Raw genomic sequence first — 17,646 nt, 5'->3', positions numbered from 1 at the left:
ATCAAAGAAAGTGATTTTTGTGAGTGGCTACATGGAATGAAAATTGGTTTATTGTTTCTATAAATGTTTTAGAGAAAGTGTCCCTGTCCTATACATAGTAGTGTAAAACACTGTTGTGTGGGGCAAGCCAGCTACTTTTACTAGAAAAGTGGTATAAACTCAGTGAATTTATCAAGATCTGCCTTGATCTTATGGTTTTAGAAACCCAATGTGGTCAGTAAATTTCCCAGAGAGAATTAAATCAGTCTCACAACCTTGTGAATGTAATATGTAAAACCAGAATGCACATTGTTAATTTGCCACATGATAGAACTATTTAATAAACATTTATACAATGTTGAGCAGTGTATTTTCTTCCAGACAGTGGACCTTTATAGGAAACAAACTATAAACAAGAGGTTTCTTGAACTAAAGATTACGCTAATATTCCTAATTTTGTTTTTTCACAGTATTTCAGAATTCCTCAAGGATTTCATCAATAGCAGCTGCTATTGGCATGTACTGTCAGTTCTTAACTTATAAATAGCCTCCACCCCTGTGCCCCACCACCAGGGGCTCTGCTGCCATAGAAACAGTTGTTAATAAACATGGATATTTTAGAAAATCTGTGGGTTCAGAATTGAAGGAAGGGAAGAGTCTGAAAAGCAGAGTTTCAGAAGGGTGCTAATTTCAGGGATAGATTCCTAAACTGGATAGATTGCTTGATCTCGACCTAAAATATATTCTGTTATACTGCTTGAGGGAGTTTTATTTCCTTACTTCTGTTACAGTGCTTGAAATTTTACCAAATAGAAGTTGGTTACTGTTTCTCAAATAGTCTCCTAAAGTTAAAAATATCCACTATGGCAGAGGTTGCTAGTGGTCTCCCTAGTAGGTATCCTTCCTTTTTATCCATAATTTTTCATTTTTATTAGTGATTTAATATTGATTTACAAAAAATATAAGATAATAGGGGTATGACTGACTCCACACTGTTCTCAGCACCAATTCTGTGTCCCTGTCCCTTCCATTGGAAACTGCAGTAGTTCTCCCAGGGTCACAGATACAAGTTCCGTGTGTGCGTGTGTCCCATTTTTTTCTTTGTTTAATATATTTTTTTATTTATTAATGAGAGGGATAGGAGGAGAGAGAGAGAGAAAGAACCAGACATCACTCTGGTGCATGTGCTGCTGGGGATTGAAAGTAGAACCTCATGCTTGAGAGACCAACATTTTATCCACTACACCACCTCCTGGACCACAATCCCATTTTTTTTTTTCTACAGTCCTGCTTTCACTTCCTTTCTAATTCACACCTACACTTATTCCTACTTCTGAATGTCCCCCCCCCCCCCCTCAGATAAGAGAAATAGTGCCTGACTTCCTCTGGTGTTTTCTAGAGTTGCCTCTCTTTCAGTGATAGTATAAAAACAAAATTCCTGGTGATAAACACTTTGGGTCCTGGTGGAAATGGAGTTCAGAGCCCTCTGATCATCTCTTCCTATTACTCACTACCACTCTGGGAGTATGGACCAAAATGCTTTTTAGGTTACCTGTAATTTTTTTAAATAATTTTTATTTATAAAATGGAATCACTGACAAGACCATAGGATAAGAGGGGTACAACTCTACACAATTCCCACCACCAGAACTTCTTATCCCATCACCTCCCCTGATAGCTTTTCTATTCTTTATCCCTCTGGGAGTGTGGACCCAGGGCCATTGTGGGGTGCAGAATGTGGAAGGTCTGGCTTCTGTAATTGCTTCCCCGCTGAACATGGATGTTGACAGGTTGATCCATACTCCCAGTCTGTCTTTCTCTTTCCGTAATGGGGCAGGGCTCTGGGGAAGCAGGGCTGCAGGACACATTAGTGGAGTTGTCTGTCCAGGGAAGTCAGATTGGCATCATGGTGGCATCTGAAACATGGTGGCAGAAAAAGAGTTAAGATAGAAAGCAGAGCAAACAGTTGACTAATCAGGAACCAAAGGTTAGAATATTGCAGATGAAGATTTGGGGTCTCCAGTTTGGAAAAAGCTAGTAGGTCTATTTTAGGTATATTCCAAGGGGCCCATGACTTTACTAGTTTTTGCCTGAGCTTGACATCTGATATGCAGATGGACCCAAGTTATTGTCTGGGGGAATGATGTCATGGCTGGAAAAAAAAAAAAAAAGGCTAGAAAGCTGAATCAAGGAAGAGAATAGCTCCCAAATAGGGTCACCTGTAATTTTTAAGGCCAATAGTGTACCCAGTCTTAACAACAACAAAAAAGAATGTGGAGGTAGGTAGCTTAATATTTTCATGCCCATAGGGTTGAGTCTCCAAGTACATATTTGATGTGATGATCCAAGTTTCTTGTCTAATACACAAGCCCATTCTGACCTGATTTTGGTGTATGGTGTTAGGTGGTAGCCTAGTTTAACTGTTCTTTTGTCTCTTTTTGCCTCCAGGACTACTGCTAGGGCTTGATGCCCACACTATGAGTCCAGCACTCTGCTCCTGGCAGCCATTTTCTCCTTCCTTCCTTCCTTCTAGCTTTCTTTCGATCCTTTTTTTCCTGTTTTTCTTTCTTTCTTTCCTTTTTTTTTTTTTTTTTTTTTTTTGGTTAGGAAAGAGAAATTGAGAGAGGAAGGGGAGATAGGGAGGGAGAAAAATGAGACACCAGCAGACCTGCTTCACCACTTGTGAAGCGACTACCCTGCAGGTGAGGAGCTGGGGCCTTGTTCCTTGCGCTTTGTGCCACCTGTGCTTAACCTGCTGCACTACCGCCCAACTCTCCACACTATTCTTTTATATCATTAGTAAACACTTTTTGAAAACTGATTTCCAAGGCCAGCTAAAAAGCTTACCCGGGTAGTGCACCTGCTTTTTCATGCTTCAGTCCAGGTTTAAGCCTTACCTCGATATGTCACAGGAAGCTTCAGTACTATGGTATCTTTCTCTTTGTCTGCTTTAAGATTTATTTTATTTATTTCATATGAGATAAAAACTTAATGTGAGGCAAAGGTGAAGAGAGAGAGAGAACCACCCCAGCATATGCAGCACCTGGAGTTTAAATGGAATTTCTGGCCTGCAAGTCCAGTACTCTACCAGTTAAGCTGTTTTGCCAGCCTCTGTCTCCTTCTCTATCTGAGGGTGGAGGGAGTCATGCTGGAGCTAGGAAGCCCCAGCAATGACATAAGTAGATAGATAGATAGATAGATAGATAGATAGGAAGAAAATTGATTTCCATTCTGAGTTATTTAGTAAAGAATGCTAAGTATTTATTACATCCAAATTAAGATCTGAAGAAAGAAATTGCTGAGTCTAGTAGACTAAGTTCAATATAAATTCTTGACTTTTACATAGAGCAATCTTTTTAGGTTTTCTGTTTTGTTTGTTTGTTTTTCTTTTCATTTTCTTTGCCACTGGGACTATTGGTGGGGCTCAGTGCCGGCACAGCAAGTTCACTGCTCCTGGTGGCTCTCCTTCTTTCTTTTTTATTAGATAGGACAGATTTTTTTTTCTTTTTGACTCCAGGGCTATCACTGGGGATCACTGCCAGCACTACGAATCCACTGCTCCTAATGGATTTGTTTTTTCATTTTATTGGCTAGGACAGAGAGAAATTGAAAGAGGAGAGGGAAATAGAAAAGGAGAAAGAGGGAGTTGGGTGTTAGCGCAGCGGTTAAGTGCAGGTGGCGCAAAGCACAAGGACCGGCATAAGGATCCCGGTTCGAACCCCGGCTCCCCACCTGCAGGAGAGTTGCTTCACAAGTGGTGAAGCAGGTCTGCAGGTGTCTGTCTTTCTCTCCCCCTCTCTGTCTTCCCCTCCTCTCTCCATTTCTCTCTGTCCTATCCAACAACGACAATATCAATAATAACAGTAATAACTACAATAATTTTTAAAAAAACGAGGAGGGTGGATGTTCAGCTTTGGGAGGATGGGACAGTCTTTTGGTGGTGGGAATGGTGTTTATGAACACTCCTGTCAATTTGTAGTCATATAAATTACTATTTAATTAATATGAGAGGGGAAAATTATCAATTTAATTATAAAAACGACAACAAAAGAAAATAAATAAATTTTAAAAAAAGAAAGGGAGAGGGAGTTGGGCAGTAGCATAAGGGGTTAAGTGCACATGGTACAAAGTGCAAGGACTGGCAAAAGGATCCTGGTTCGAGCCGATCCCCACCTGCAGGGGAGTCACTTCACAGGTGGTGAAGCAGGTCTGCAGGTGTCTCTGTTTCTCTCCCCCTTTCTGTCTTCCCCACCTCTCTCCATTTCTCTCTGTCCTAACAATGATGACATCAGCAACAATAGCTACAACAACAATAAAAAATTAAAAATGAAAAAAGGGAGAGAGAAAGATCTGCAGACCTGCTGCACTGCTTGTGAAGCTTTCCCTTTACATGTGGGGAGCAGGGGCTTGAGCCCAGATCCTTGTGCTTTGTACAATAAGCATTTAAGCAGGTGCGCCACCACCTAGCCCCCGAACAGAGAAATTGAGAGGGAAAGGGTATAGAGAGGGAGACAGAATGAGAGACACCTGAAGACCTACTTCACCTTTCCTGAAGCTTCCTATCCCACCCCACCTCTCCAAGGTGAGGAGCAGGGACCTGAACCCTGATCTTTGTGAATGGTAACGTGTTGGGCCTTAAAGCCAGCCACCCCCCCCCCCCCCCCCCCCGCTCTGCCCCATGCTCCATTGCTGACATTATGGTCCATTTTCATAATCATTGTTCTGCCTGAAAGATCCCTACCACGTTATCCCCTTAGGGTATTGCTAATTCAGTTAAAACCATCACAACAGTTGCTAAGGACACTTCCACCTTCCCAGCATCCCTTTTGCCTCTCTCCACCCTCTTTCCTAGCCAATCCCATTCCCGACTTGCCACTTCCATTTTTACCTTATAAGCCCGCTGCTGTTCTGGTTTTGCTCTCTTTCTCTTCTGCGTTCAGACCTGGAGAAGGGCTGGCAAGCATAGTGGGAGGTGGCCATTTTGCTAGCTCCACGTGACCTAAACCCGCTGTGCTCACACTCAGACTCTGGGGCGTCTGCATCAATAAAGAATTGTATTAGCATGTGCCATGAGTTCCTCCTCTCTCTCCGGGGAAGCTAGCCCAGCAGTAACATGTACTCAACCAGGTGCACCAACACCCAGCCCCCTTTGTTAGTTTTGCATCATTGACTACTAGTAAATGTGTATTACTGTCAAAGTAGTGTTTTACTCTAAATACTTTTTGTCAGGATAGTACTTTTCTTCCAGTTGTCCTTTTAAATGTTTTTGTTCATTTCAGAAAAAGAAAAATCCAATTGTTGACTCAACCATATGAGGTTCAAGATGTGCTTTTTCTATTTTTGCCCTTCTCAAAATTAATTAGTGGTAATAGTCATGGGTGCCAGCTTTTTATATCATAAGGAAATGCTTGAACATCAACCAAAGGTAAATATGAACCTAAGGAGCATAAACAATTTCTTTAGAGGCTATGATAATAATTGCATTTGGTATTATAAAAAGCTGGTTTTAAATTTTTTATTCATGTGCTAGCAAGACATGATCCAGATTATTTTTTAAAATATTTTATTCATGAGAAAGATAGAAGGAGAGAGAGAAAGGACCAGACATCACTCTGGTACATGTGCTGTGGGGGATTGAACTTGGGACCTCACGCTTGAGAGTCCAGTGATTTATCCACTGTGCCACCTTCTAGACCACCAGATAATTTTTTAACTTTCTAAGAAATTAGTTTAGGACGAGTCAGGCTGAAATGCAGCGGGTTAAGCACATGTGCCATGAAGCCCAAGGACCAGCTTAAGGATCCAAGTTCGAGCCCCCGGCTCCTCACCTGCAGGGGAGTCACTTCACAGGCCATGAAACAGGTCTGCTTTCTCTCCCCCTCTGTCTTCCTCTCCTCTCTTTATTTCTCTCTGCCCTATCTAACAATGACGACATCAATAACAGCAACAATAATAACTACAACAACAATTTTAAAAAAAATCAAGGGCAACAAAAGGGAAAAGAAACAAGTATAAAAAAAAGAAATTAATTTAGGAAGTGGGAGGTAGTGCTCCCAATAGAGCACACATGTTACCATGTGCAAGATCCTATTTCGAGCCCTCAGTCTTTAACTGCAAGGGGGACATTTCATGAGCAGTGAAGTATGTCTCTCTCCTGATTCTATTTTCCTTTTTCCTCTATTTTTTTTTTTTTGATATGAGAAAGAATAGACTAGAATGGAGTAGAGGATGGGCAGGAGGCCAGGAGGTGGTGCCCCTGTTAAGTACACTCAGATAAGCACGTTCTGTTACCATGCTCAAGGACCTGTGTCCAAGCTCCTAGTCCTCACCTGCAGGGTGGGGTGTCACCAGAGGTGAAGCAGAGCTGCAGGTGTCTTTCCCTCTCTGTCCCCCTCCCCTGTCAATTTCTACCATATCAAATAATAGAAAATATATATATTTACATTTTATTTATTTATGAGAAAGATAGGAGGAGAGAACCAAACATCACTCTGGCACACATGCTGCTGGGGATCGAACTTGGGACCTCATGCTTGAGAGTCCAAAGCTTTACCACTGCGCCACCTCGTGGACCACAAAATATATATATATATATATATTTTTTTAAATATTTATTTTATTTATTCCCTTTTGTTGCCCTTGTTGTTTTATTGTTGTAGTTATTATTGTTGTTGTCGTTGTTGGGTAGGACAGAGAGAAATGGAGAGAGGAGGGGAAGACAGAGAGGAGGAGAGAAAGATAGACACCTGCAGACCTGATTCACCGCCTGTGAAGCGACTCCCCTGCAGGTGGGGAGCCGGGGTTCGAACCGGGATCCTTATGCCGGTCCTTGTGCTTTGCGCCACCTGCGCTTAACCTGCTGTGCTACAGCCCGACTCCCGAAATATTTTTTTTTAATTAGAAAAAGGAGTGAGTGGGTGGTGGCACACCTGATTGGGTATACATGTTACAGTGCACAAGGACCCAAGTTTAAGCCCCCGGTTCCCACCTGCAGGGGAAAAGCTTTGCATGTGGTGAAGCAGTGCTGCAAGTGTCTCTCTCTCTCTCTCTCTCCCTTTCTATCACCCACTTCCCTCTCAACTTCTGCCTATCTCTAGCCATTAAATAAATATAATTCAAAAATTTAAAAAAGAGAAAAAATGACTGCTAAGAGCACTGATTTTGTCATGAAAGCACTGAGCCCCAGCAGTAACAAAACTGCTGGTGGATTTTTAAAAACTACCAATTGGTGGCAATTAAAAAGAACTTTAAAGATGGGGGTAGACAACATAATGGTTATGCAAAGCCAGAGCTGATCAGTGGTCTGGGAAAAAAAAGTATTGTAAGCTGAAGATTTTTTTTTAAATGTCAATGTCTAATATCAGAAACTTTTAAAATTGTTGTAATTGTGTGTCAGAAAGACAACTTAGAGCACTGCACTGCCATTTATGATTTCTTATTAATCTGTCATTTTTCATCTTTTAATTAAAGGTCTCACATGTAAGGGATACGATTTAATAGCACTGTACACTGAAATTATTTTAAAAATAAACTGAAAGAACTTACCACCAAAAATTATATTATTGAGTTGTTGGAAAAGATATGACACATTTTTGCAACAGATGGCACAAATTCATTTTTGGAAATACTAGAGCCATTCACATCTATGCTATTGCTATGTCATTTGACTGGTGACAGTTCTAGCCTCATTAAAAAATTGAGTGATTTGGTGGAATTTTGGAGATTTAACAAGTTGAAGACAGAAGACCAAAGTGTGCATTTTCTCTATATTTTATTATTTTACTTCAATAAAGGGAATAATGTGCATAAAATTTGTGAAAAGTTCCATAACATTTATGATGACAGTGCTCTACAAGAATGTCAGTGACCCACCTTCTGCACATCATAATGATCCTGGGTCCATACTCCCAGAGGGAGAAAGAATGGGAAAGCTTCTATTGGAGGGGATAGGATATAGAAATCTGGCAGTAGGAATTGTATCCCTCTTAATCCTATGGTCTTGTTGATCATTGTTAAATCAATAAAAAGAAAGAAGGAAGGATAAAGGAAGTAAGCTATAGGTGAAAAGTGAAGCCACACAAAATAAATAAATAAACAAATAACAATGTCAGTGTCAGTGATGGTTTATGAAATTCCAGGCTGGTGATTTTGATCTGAATGCTCCTGGGTCAGAGAAGCCCACCAAGTTTGAAGAGTACAAAATAAAGGCATGATCAAGTGAAACCTACCTTACATCACCCAAGAGATTGTAGAAGCATTGAACATCTGACATTCAGGTGTTCATGACCACCACTGGAAGAAGTTGGGATATGTAAGCAAGCTTAATATTAGGGTCTCACATGAATTCAAGTTTATTTGACTCACCTATAACCATCTGCAATATGCTTATTAAACATGAGCAAAATGATTCTTTTTTGAAACGACTGATAACTCATGTTGAGAAGTAGATTGTTTACAGTAATGTGGTACACAAAAGGTCTTGGTCATGGCATGATGATTTGCCTCAACAATACCAAAAGCAGACATTCATCAGAAGAAGGTTATGCTCTTAGTGTGGTGGGACTTTTTAGGTGTGTTTTTCAAGCTCCTACTAAGGAACCAACTTTTCAAATGTGTGCTACCAGCAGTTGAGTAGTTAGAATGAATCCATCATCCAGAAATGTCCAGAGTTTGCTAATTGTAGTGGAGTTGTATTCCATCTTGACAATTTGAGACCACACACACACAAGTTTGAAAAATTATTGGCACTTAATTCGACTTCTGGAGGTGTGGCCATAAGAGTAGTAGCTGTCTCCTGTTGCTCCTCTGATTAGCTAGTTAAAGCAATGAAAAAATCACCTGAAAAATCACCAAATTAAAACTGGAATTTTTTTCAGAAACTTACTTAGCCACAGGTGGTTGCAGTCATGCATGGTCAGTGTGTGAAAAACTAGTGAGGGAGAGATTCTCAGGACTAAGAAGCCATGCTTCACAGTGGCAAGTGGTGCCTTTAGGAGTTATGCAACAGAAGGCCATTCTCAGTGGCAAGAAGGTAGGTCTGAATGCTTAACCAGTGGACTCGGGCAACAGAATCAAGGACTCACCAGTGTTTAAGGGAAACTCTGGCTAAGAACTAAAGCCCTGTGGTCTACTCAGTTCCCAGAAGCCAGCTAGGAAAATAAATCACAGTCAACTTTGGGTGGCATGGCTAGCAGCTTCTGCACTTCATTCCTCTGATTAACTAGTTAAAGCCATAACAATTACAAGGAGAATTTCTTAAGAAACGCACTTAGCTGAAAATAGGTGTGCAGATACATGTGATTAATGAATGGAAAAAGAATGAGAAAGCTACTCAGGTCTCACTAGTTGACTAGGAAAATAATTTTGCTTGTTCTTTGAGCACTCAGGAGAAAGAACTTCTCCCATGTTATTACTTCCCAGAGTCTGGAAACAGCAGGAGAGCAATATAATCAAATCTTGGTGAACCAAAGCCAACTTAAGAAAAACTGTTGTAGCTTTTATAAGTTAGACACAATACTCATGGTAACCACAAAATAAAAAAATAACACAGAGACAAATGGGAAACATATATTGAGTAGACAAGACCACTATGGAATGCCATCCACACAAAATAACAAGCAGAAGCAAACAGGAAAAAAACAACATAAAGCAGCTTCAAATCAGAATGGCCATAAGTAAACCACATTTATCAATAATCACCCTAAATATGAATGGCTTAAATTTACCAATCAGAGTGGCTGAATGGATAAAAAGATCTATTGTATGTCTCCAGGAAACACACATTGAAAAGAAAGACAAGCAGAAGCTCCAAGAAATGACAGGCTGAAACAAGATATTGCAAGCCAGTAATACAGATAATGTAGCCTTTTAAGCAAAGAAAGTGATGAGAGAGATGGACACTACATATTTGTCAGAGGATCAACCCAACAGGAAGACATAACCATTGTCAGTATAAACACTCCTACTGTAAGTGCACAAGTGGAGGAGATAGCATAATGGTTATCCAGTATGTATGCACTCCAAAACAAGTGTTCACTGACCTCAAGGAGACATTGACCACAACACAATAGTAGTAAGAGATCTTAAAACACCACTCACAGCAAAAGATCATCAGTACAAAAAATTAACAAGGAAAAATAGGCCTTAAATGAAGTCACAGATGAGATTAATATAACAGGTATATTGAGAGCCTTTCATCCCAAAAGAAAAGAATATACAACGGGAGTAGATAACATAATGGTTATGCAAAGAGACTCTCATGGCTAAGGCTCCAAAGTCACAGGTTCAATCCCCCATACCACCATAAACCAGAGTTGAGCAGTGCTCCGGTAAAAACAAAAACAAAAAATGTTGGGTAAGACAGACAGACATTGAGAGAGGAGGGGAAGACAGAAAGGGGGAGAGAAAGATAGGCACCTGAAGACCTGCTTCACCACTTGTGAAGTGACACCCCCTGCAGGTGGGGAGCCAGGAGCTCGAACCAGAATCCTTGTGCTTTGTGCCATATGTGCTTAACCTGCTGCAATACCACTCGACCCTCAGATCAAGGCTTTATTTTAGAGGAAAAACTTAGATTAATAAACATTAGATTTTCTTCTTCAGAATCATTAAGTGTCTTGGTATTGTGAGAAAAAGAGAAAAGAAAAAGCAGTTTCCATAGTTTCTTAATAAATGTCTTATATGTTATGAAATTACACATTGGGCTGGGGAGACAGCATAATGGTTACGCAAAGACTTTTATGCCTGAGGCTCCCAGGTTCCAGGTTCTATCCTTAGCACCACCATAAACCTAGAACTGAGCAGTGCTCTGTTCTTAACCCCACCCCTCCTCTATTTCTCTCATTGAAATAACAAAAATACTTTACTTACAAATTATTACATACAACTTAACAGTAATTTTCATGTTGGTGAGTGGCATCACAAAGCTGTAGCTTAAATAAGGGCTACTGGTTTTTCATTAAAATGCTTAAAATTTAAATACTTGATACTAACATGATATATACTTATATATTTGTGTATATATATATGTAAAGGTTATATAGAAATTGTCTTTGAGAGACATCACTGGGACCGCAACAAGGCAGGACTAGAACGACTTCAGGAACCTACCAAATGACCAGTGAGTGCAAACACGTGTGGCTCCTGGACAGGGAGAAGCCTAAGGAGAGATTGAGCGGCTAGTAACAGTCCAGCAGTTTACCAGTTGAGTCACCACCTCCAGTCTGTTTTACCAACAAAAAGACTGCTGAAGGGAGGAGAGGACTCCCCTAAGACTCAGCAAATGCAGCTGTGAGTCTCCATTGCTACTGCCTGCAGAGGCTAGAGCAGCAGGGGCGAGGCCCTGTGCTGACATCTGGGAACAGAAAACTGACCAGAAAACTCAGGAGAAGAGCTACACCTCAGTGGCCTAGCAGTGGGGCTGGTTCTCCTGATGAGAACATGGTGAATTGTTGCCTCAGAACCTATAGACTATAAATGGGACTTGTTTAGAAACTCACAGGGCCAGGAGTTGGGCAGTAGCACAGCAGGTTAAGCTTATGTGGCCCAAAGCACAAGGACCGGCATAAGGATCCTGGTTCCAGCCCCCAGCTCCCCACCTGCAGGGGAGTCTCAGGTGAAGCAGGTCTGCAGGTGTCTATCTTTCTCTCTCCCTCTCTGTCTTCCCCTCCTCTCTCCATTTCTCTCTGTCCTGTCCAATAATGACATCAATAACAACAGTAATAATAACTACAACAATAAAGCAAGGGCAACAAATGGAAATAAATATTAAAGAAAGAAAGAAAGAAAGAAACTCACAGGGCCCAGCAGTGCTGCCCAGCTTGGCAGAGAAGCTGAACTGAGCCCAGAGCTTTGGATCCTTGGGGGTGTGAGCATCTTTTTGCATAACCACTGTGAAACCTCTCCCCCACCCTTAATCACTCACCTCTGGGTCAAGAGTGAGTGATTAAGCTAAGAAGCCTACCTGAAGTTTAAAAGCCCTCAGGATCCCATAGCCTGCCTACAAGGAAGAAAAAGAACAAAAGAGGCTTTTAACAGCCTCTGTGCTCCAACTCAGGGATTGAAATAATATTGAAACAACTGTTAATTTCCATAACTGTGAACTCTTTAAGTACCTTACTTAGACACAAGTCAATCCGGGCAAGAGTGATCAGTAATTTGAAAAGTACTGAGAGAGGGACCTCATAACATAATATATAGAATGTTTAAACCAACAAGAAGAAATATTGGAGAAATGAACAAGAGTACAGCTAAAAGCCCCCCAAAGGTTGAAACACAAAATAGTGAGGTCAACATCCAAATGCTTGTTAAGGAAATACTCACAGGAGTGAGTAAAGAGTTTGAAAGAATTGTCATTAGAAATGCAGAAACAACAAATGAGACTCTGGAAGAAAACACTAATTATTTCACGGTTATTAGAGAGCTGAAAGCTGAAAGAGCTGAGCTAAGAACACAACTAGCTAAACAAGCTAAAACAGTATCAGAACAGAGTAACAAAATAAATGAACTCCAGAAAACAGTACAGGGGAGAGAGAATAAAATAAGTGAGGCTAAAGACAGAATTAGCAAGATCGAGGATGAATTAAAGACAACTAAAAAGGAAGTAATCTCAAAAAGATTAAAAGATACTGAAAACAATAACAGAGACCTATGGGATGACTTCAAAATAAATAATATCACATTATTGGCTTACCAGAAGAAGAAACGGAGGGGAAGAAAGCATTCTTCAGGACATAATAGCTGAGAACTTCTCTAGTCTAGACAATATAAAAGACAAGAAGCCCAGAAGGTCCCAGACAGAATTAACCAAGACTTAAAGATACCAAGACACATACTATTTAGAATGAGAAGGAATAAGGATACAGAAAGGATCCTGAAGGCTGCAAGAGAATAACAAAGAGTCACCTACAGAGGAAAACCTTTAAGATTAGCAGCAGACTTCTCCACACAAACACTACAGGCCAGAGGAGAATGGCAAGATATCTATCGAGTGCTCAATGAGAATGGCTTTCAACCAGGACTACTGTATCCTGCTGGATTGTCATTCAGACTAGATGGAGGCATAAAAACCTTCTCAGACAAGCAACAGTTGAAAGAATAAACTGTTACCAAGCCTGCCCTGAAAGTTCTGTAAGGTCTCCTATAAACAGTCAGACCATCAAAAATAGGACATATATCAGAACACTCTAACACTCTACAATAATAGCATTAAAATATCTTCAATCGGGGGTTGGGCGGTGGTGCAGTGGGTTAAGCGCAGGTAGTGCAAAGCGCAGGGACCAGCGTAAGGATCCCGGTTCCAGCCCCCGGCTCCCCACCTGCAGGGGAGTCGCTTCACAGGCGGTGAAGCAGGTTTGCAGGTGTCTGTCTTTCTCTCCCCCTCTCTGTCTTCCCCTCCTCTCTCCATTTCTCTCTGTTCTATCCAACAACGAACAACATCAACAATGGCAATAATAATGACCACAGCAAGGCTACAACAACAAGGGCAACAAAAAGGGGGGGAAATTTAAATAAATAAATAAAATATCTTCAAACTATGATATCAATAAATTTCAATGGCCTGAATTCACCTATTAAAAGACACAGAGTAGGAAGATGGATCAGAAAACACAGCCTAACAATATGCTGTCTACAGGAAACCCACCAAACTCAAACGACAAACACAAACTCAGAGTGAAAGGATGGAAAGCTATCGTACAAGCCAATGGCCCACAAAAAAGGGCAGGAACAGTTATTTTCATATCTGACATGATAGACTTGAAAATAAATAAAATTCAAAAATATAGGGATGGACATTACTTAATGCTCAGAGGATCATTCAGCCAAGTTATTAACATCTATGCATCCAATGAGAAGCCATCTAAATGCATCAAACATCTACTGAAAGAGCTACAACAATATATTAACAGAAACACATTAATAGTGGGGAACTTCACCCCACTCTCTCAACTTGACAGATCATCCAGGCAGAAAATTAATAAAGAAATGAGGGAGTGTGGTCCGGGAGATAGCATAGTGATGAAGCTTTGGACTCTCAGGCATGAGGTTCCAGGTTTGATCCCGATGTATGATTCTTTCTCTCTCCTCCAGTCTTTCTCATGAATAAATAAAATATTTTTAAAAAGAAATGAGGGAGCTAAATGAGGAGATTGATAAACTAGAACTATTAGACATTTTCAGAGTCATTCACCACAAGAAACTGTAATACACATTCTATTCAAGTCCACATGGGTCATTCTCAAGGATAGACCATATGTCAGGCCACAAAGACAGCATCAGCAAATTCAAGAGCATTGAAATCATCCAAAGCATCTTCTCAGACCACAGTGGAATTAAACTAACACTTAACAATCAACAAAAGATTAGTAATAGTCCCAAAATGTGGAAACTCAACAGTACACTACTTAAAAACTACTGTGTCAAAGAGGAAATAAAGGAAGAAATCAAAATGTTTTGCGAGTTCAATGAAAATGAAGACACAAGCTATCAAAATATTTGGGACACAGCTAAGGCAGTTCTGAGAGGGAAGTTCATAGCCATACAAGCACACATTAGGAAACAAGATAAAGCACAAATAAACAACCTGAGTGCACACCTTAAAGACCTGGAAGAAGAAGAAAAAAGGAGCCCTAAAGCAACCAGAAGGACAGAAATCACTAAAGTTAGAGCAGAAATAAATAACATTGAAAATAAGAAAACCATATAAAAGATCAACGAAAGTAAATGTTGATCTTCAAAAGAGTGAACAAAATTGGCAAACCTTTAGCCAGACTCACAAAACAAAAAAGGGAGAAGACCCAAATAAATCAGATAGTAAATGAAAGAGGAGGTATCACAAGACACCACAGAAATTCAGCATATCATGTGAGGCTTCCATGAAAAACTATATGCCACCAGCTAGAGAACCTGGAAGAAATAGACACTTTCCTAGATACCTACGGACTTCCAAAATTAAATAAAGTGGAACTAGATAATATGAACAGGCCCATCACAACCAACGAAATTGAAACAGTTATCAAAAGCCTTCCCAAGAATGAAAGTCCTGGACCAGATGGTTTTACAAATGAATTCTACAAAACCTTCAAGGAAGAGTTAATACCTCTACTTTTAAAAGTCTTCCAGAAGATTGAAGATACTGGAATACTCCCTTCTAGCTTCTATGAAGCCAACAAACCCAAAAAATAAAACTACAGACCAATACCTCTGATGAACATAGATGCTAAAATATTGAACAAAATTCTAGCCAACCAGATACGGTAGTATATTAAAAATATTGTTCATCATGACCAAGTGGGGTTTATCCCAGGAATGTAAGGTTGGTTTAATAAACATAAATCAATCAGCATGATCCAACACATCAATAAAAGCAAGACCAAAACCACATGGTCATATCAATGGATATAGAGAAAGGCTTTGACAAAATTTACCATCCCTTTATGATCAAAACGCTACAAAAAAATGGGCATAGTTGGAAAATTCCTCAAGATAGTGGAGTCTATATATAGCAAACCCACAGGCAACTATCATACTCAATAGTGGAAAACTGGAAGCATTTCCCTTCAGATCAAGTACTAGACATGGCTGCCCACTATCACCATTACTATTCAACATAGTGTTGGAAGTTCTTGCCATAGAAATCAGGTAGGAGCAACGAATTAAAGGCATACAGATTGGAAGAGAAGAAGTCAAACTCTCCCTATTGGCAGATGACATGGTAGTATACATAGAAAAACCTAAAGAATCCAGAAAGAAGCTTTTGGAAATCATCAGGCAATACAGTAAGGTGTCAGGCTACAAAATTAACATTCAAAAATCAGTGGCATTCCTCTATGCAAACACTAAGTTAGAAGAAGATGAAATCCAGAAATCAATTCCTTTTACTATAGCAACAGAAACAATGAAATATCAAGGAATAAACCTAACCAAAGAAGTGAAAGACTTGTATACTGAAAACTATGAGTCACTACTCAAAGAAATTGAAAAAGACACTAAGAAGTGGAAAGATATTCCATGTTCACGGGTTGGAAGAATTAACATAATCAAAATGAATACACTACCCAGAGCCATCTACAAATTTAATGCTATCCCCATCAAGATCCCAACCACATTTTTAAGGAGAATGGAACAAATGCCACAAATGTTTTTCTGGAACCTGAAAAGACCTAGAATTGACAAAACAATCTTGAGAAAAAAGAACAGAACTGGAGGCATCACACTCCCAGATCTCAAATTGTATTATAGGGCCATTGTCATCAAAACTGCTTGTTACTGGAACATGAATAGACATACTGACCAGTGGAATAGAATTGAGAGCCCATAAGTAAGCCCCCACACCTATTGGACATCTAATCTTTGACAAAGGTGTCCAGACTATTAAATGAGGAAAGAGGAGTCTCTTCAGCAAAGGGTGTTGGAAAAAGTGGGTTGAAACATGCAGAAGAATGAAACGGAACCACTATATTTCACCAAACAGAAAAGTAAATTCCAAGTGGACCAAGGACTTGGATATTAGACCAAAAACTATCAGATACTTAGAGGAAAATATTGGCAGAACTCTTTTCTGCTTAAATTTTAAGATATCTTCAATGAAATGAATCTAAGTACAATGAAGACTAAGGCAAGTATAGACCTATGGGACTGCATCAAATGAAAAAGCTTCTGCACAGCAAAATAAACCACTACCCAAACCAAGAGACCCCTCACAGAATGGGAGAAGATCTTTACATGCCATACATCAGACAAGAGACTAATAACCAAAATATATAAAGAGCTTGTCAAACTCAACAACAAGAAAACAACCCCAACCTGAAAATGGGGAGAGGACATGGACAGAATATGCACCACAGAAGAGATCCAAAAGGCTGAGAAACACATGAAAAAATGCTCCAAGTCTTTGATTGTCAGAGAAATGCAAATAAAGACAACAATAAGATATCACTTCACTCCTGTGAGAATGTCATACATCAGAAAAGGTAACAGCAGCAAATGCTGGAGAGATTATGGAGTCAAAGGAACCCTCCTGCACTGCTGGTGGGAATGTAAATTGGTCCAAGCCCTGTGGAGAACAGTCTGGAGAACTCTAGGGAGGCTAGAAATGGACCTACCCTATGATCCTGCAGTTCCTCTCCTGGGGATATATCCTAAGGAACCCAACACATCCATCCAAAAGATTTGTGTATACCTATGTTCATAACAGCACAATTTGTAATAGCCAAAACCTGGAAGCAACCCAGGTGTCCAACAGATGAGTGGCTGAGCAAGTTGTGGTATATATTATGCACAATTGTTGTCTCATTGTTGTCTTTATTTGCATTTCTCTGACAATCAAAGACTTGGAGCATTTTTTCATGTGTTTCTCAGCCTTTTGGATCTCTTCTGTGTTGAATACTACTCAGCTATTAAAAATGGTGACTTCAGCATTTTCAGCCCATCTTGGATGCAGCTTGAAGAAATCATGTTATGTGAAGTAAGTCAGAAACAGAAGGATATGGGATGATCTCACTCTCAGGCAGAAGTTGAAAAGCAAGATCAAAAGAGAAAACACAAGTCGAACCTGAACTAGAGTTGGTGTATTGCACCAAAGTAAAAGACTGGGGTGTGGGAGGGGAAGTACAGGTCCAAAAAGGATAACAGAGGACCTAGTGAGGGTTGTCTTGTTATGTGGAAAAC

The 17,646-nt window shown here is 40.0% G+C and overlaps 1 protein-coding gene across 4 annotated transcripts in view; it reads left to right on the top strand.

Moving 5' to 3' along the window:
* NRG4 (neuregulin 4) overlaps positions 1–17,646 on the top strand; it is a 93,808-nt gene that overhangs the window by 13,781 nt on the left and 62,381 nt on the right. The window contains exon 1 of one of the 4 annotated variants that reach the window (XM_060174705.1): positions 5,286–5,404. The exons of the other annotated variants lie outside the window; for them this stretch is intronic. The gene's annotated coding sequence lies outside the window, so the exon portion shown is untranslated. Of the gene's footprint in view, positions 1–5,285; positions 5,405–17,646 lie in introns of those variants that run through there. 4 annotated transcript variants of the gene reach the window in all.

Source organism: Erinaceus europaeus, chromosome 16 (genome assembly GCF_950295315.1).
Source record: "Erinaceus europaeus chromosome 16, mEriEur2.1, whole genome shotgun sequence".
In the NCBI taxonomy this organism is placed as follows: Eukaryota; Metazoa; Chordata; class Mammalia; order Eulipotyphla; family Erinaceidae; genus Erinaceus; species Erinaceus europaeus.
This window is presented reverse-complemented; position numbering and strand designations above follow the sequence as displayed.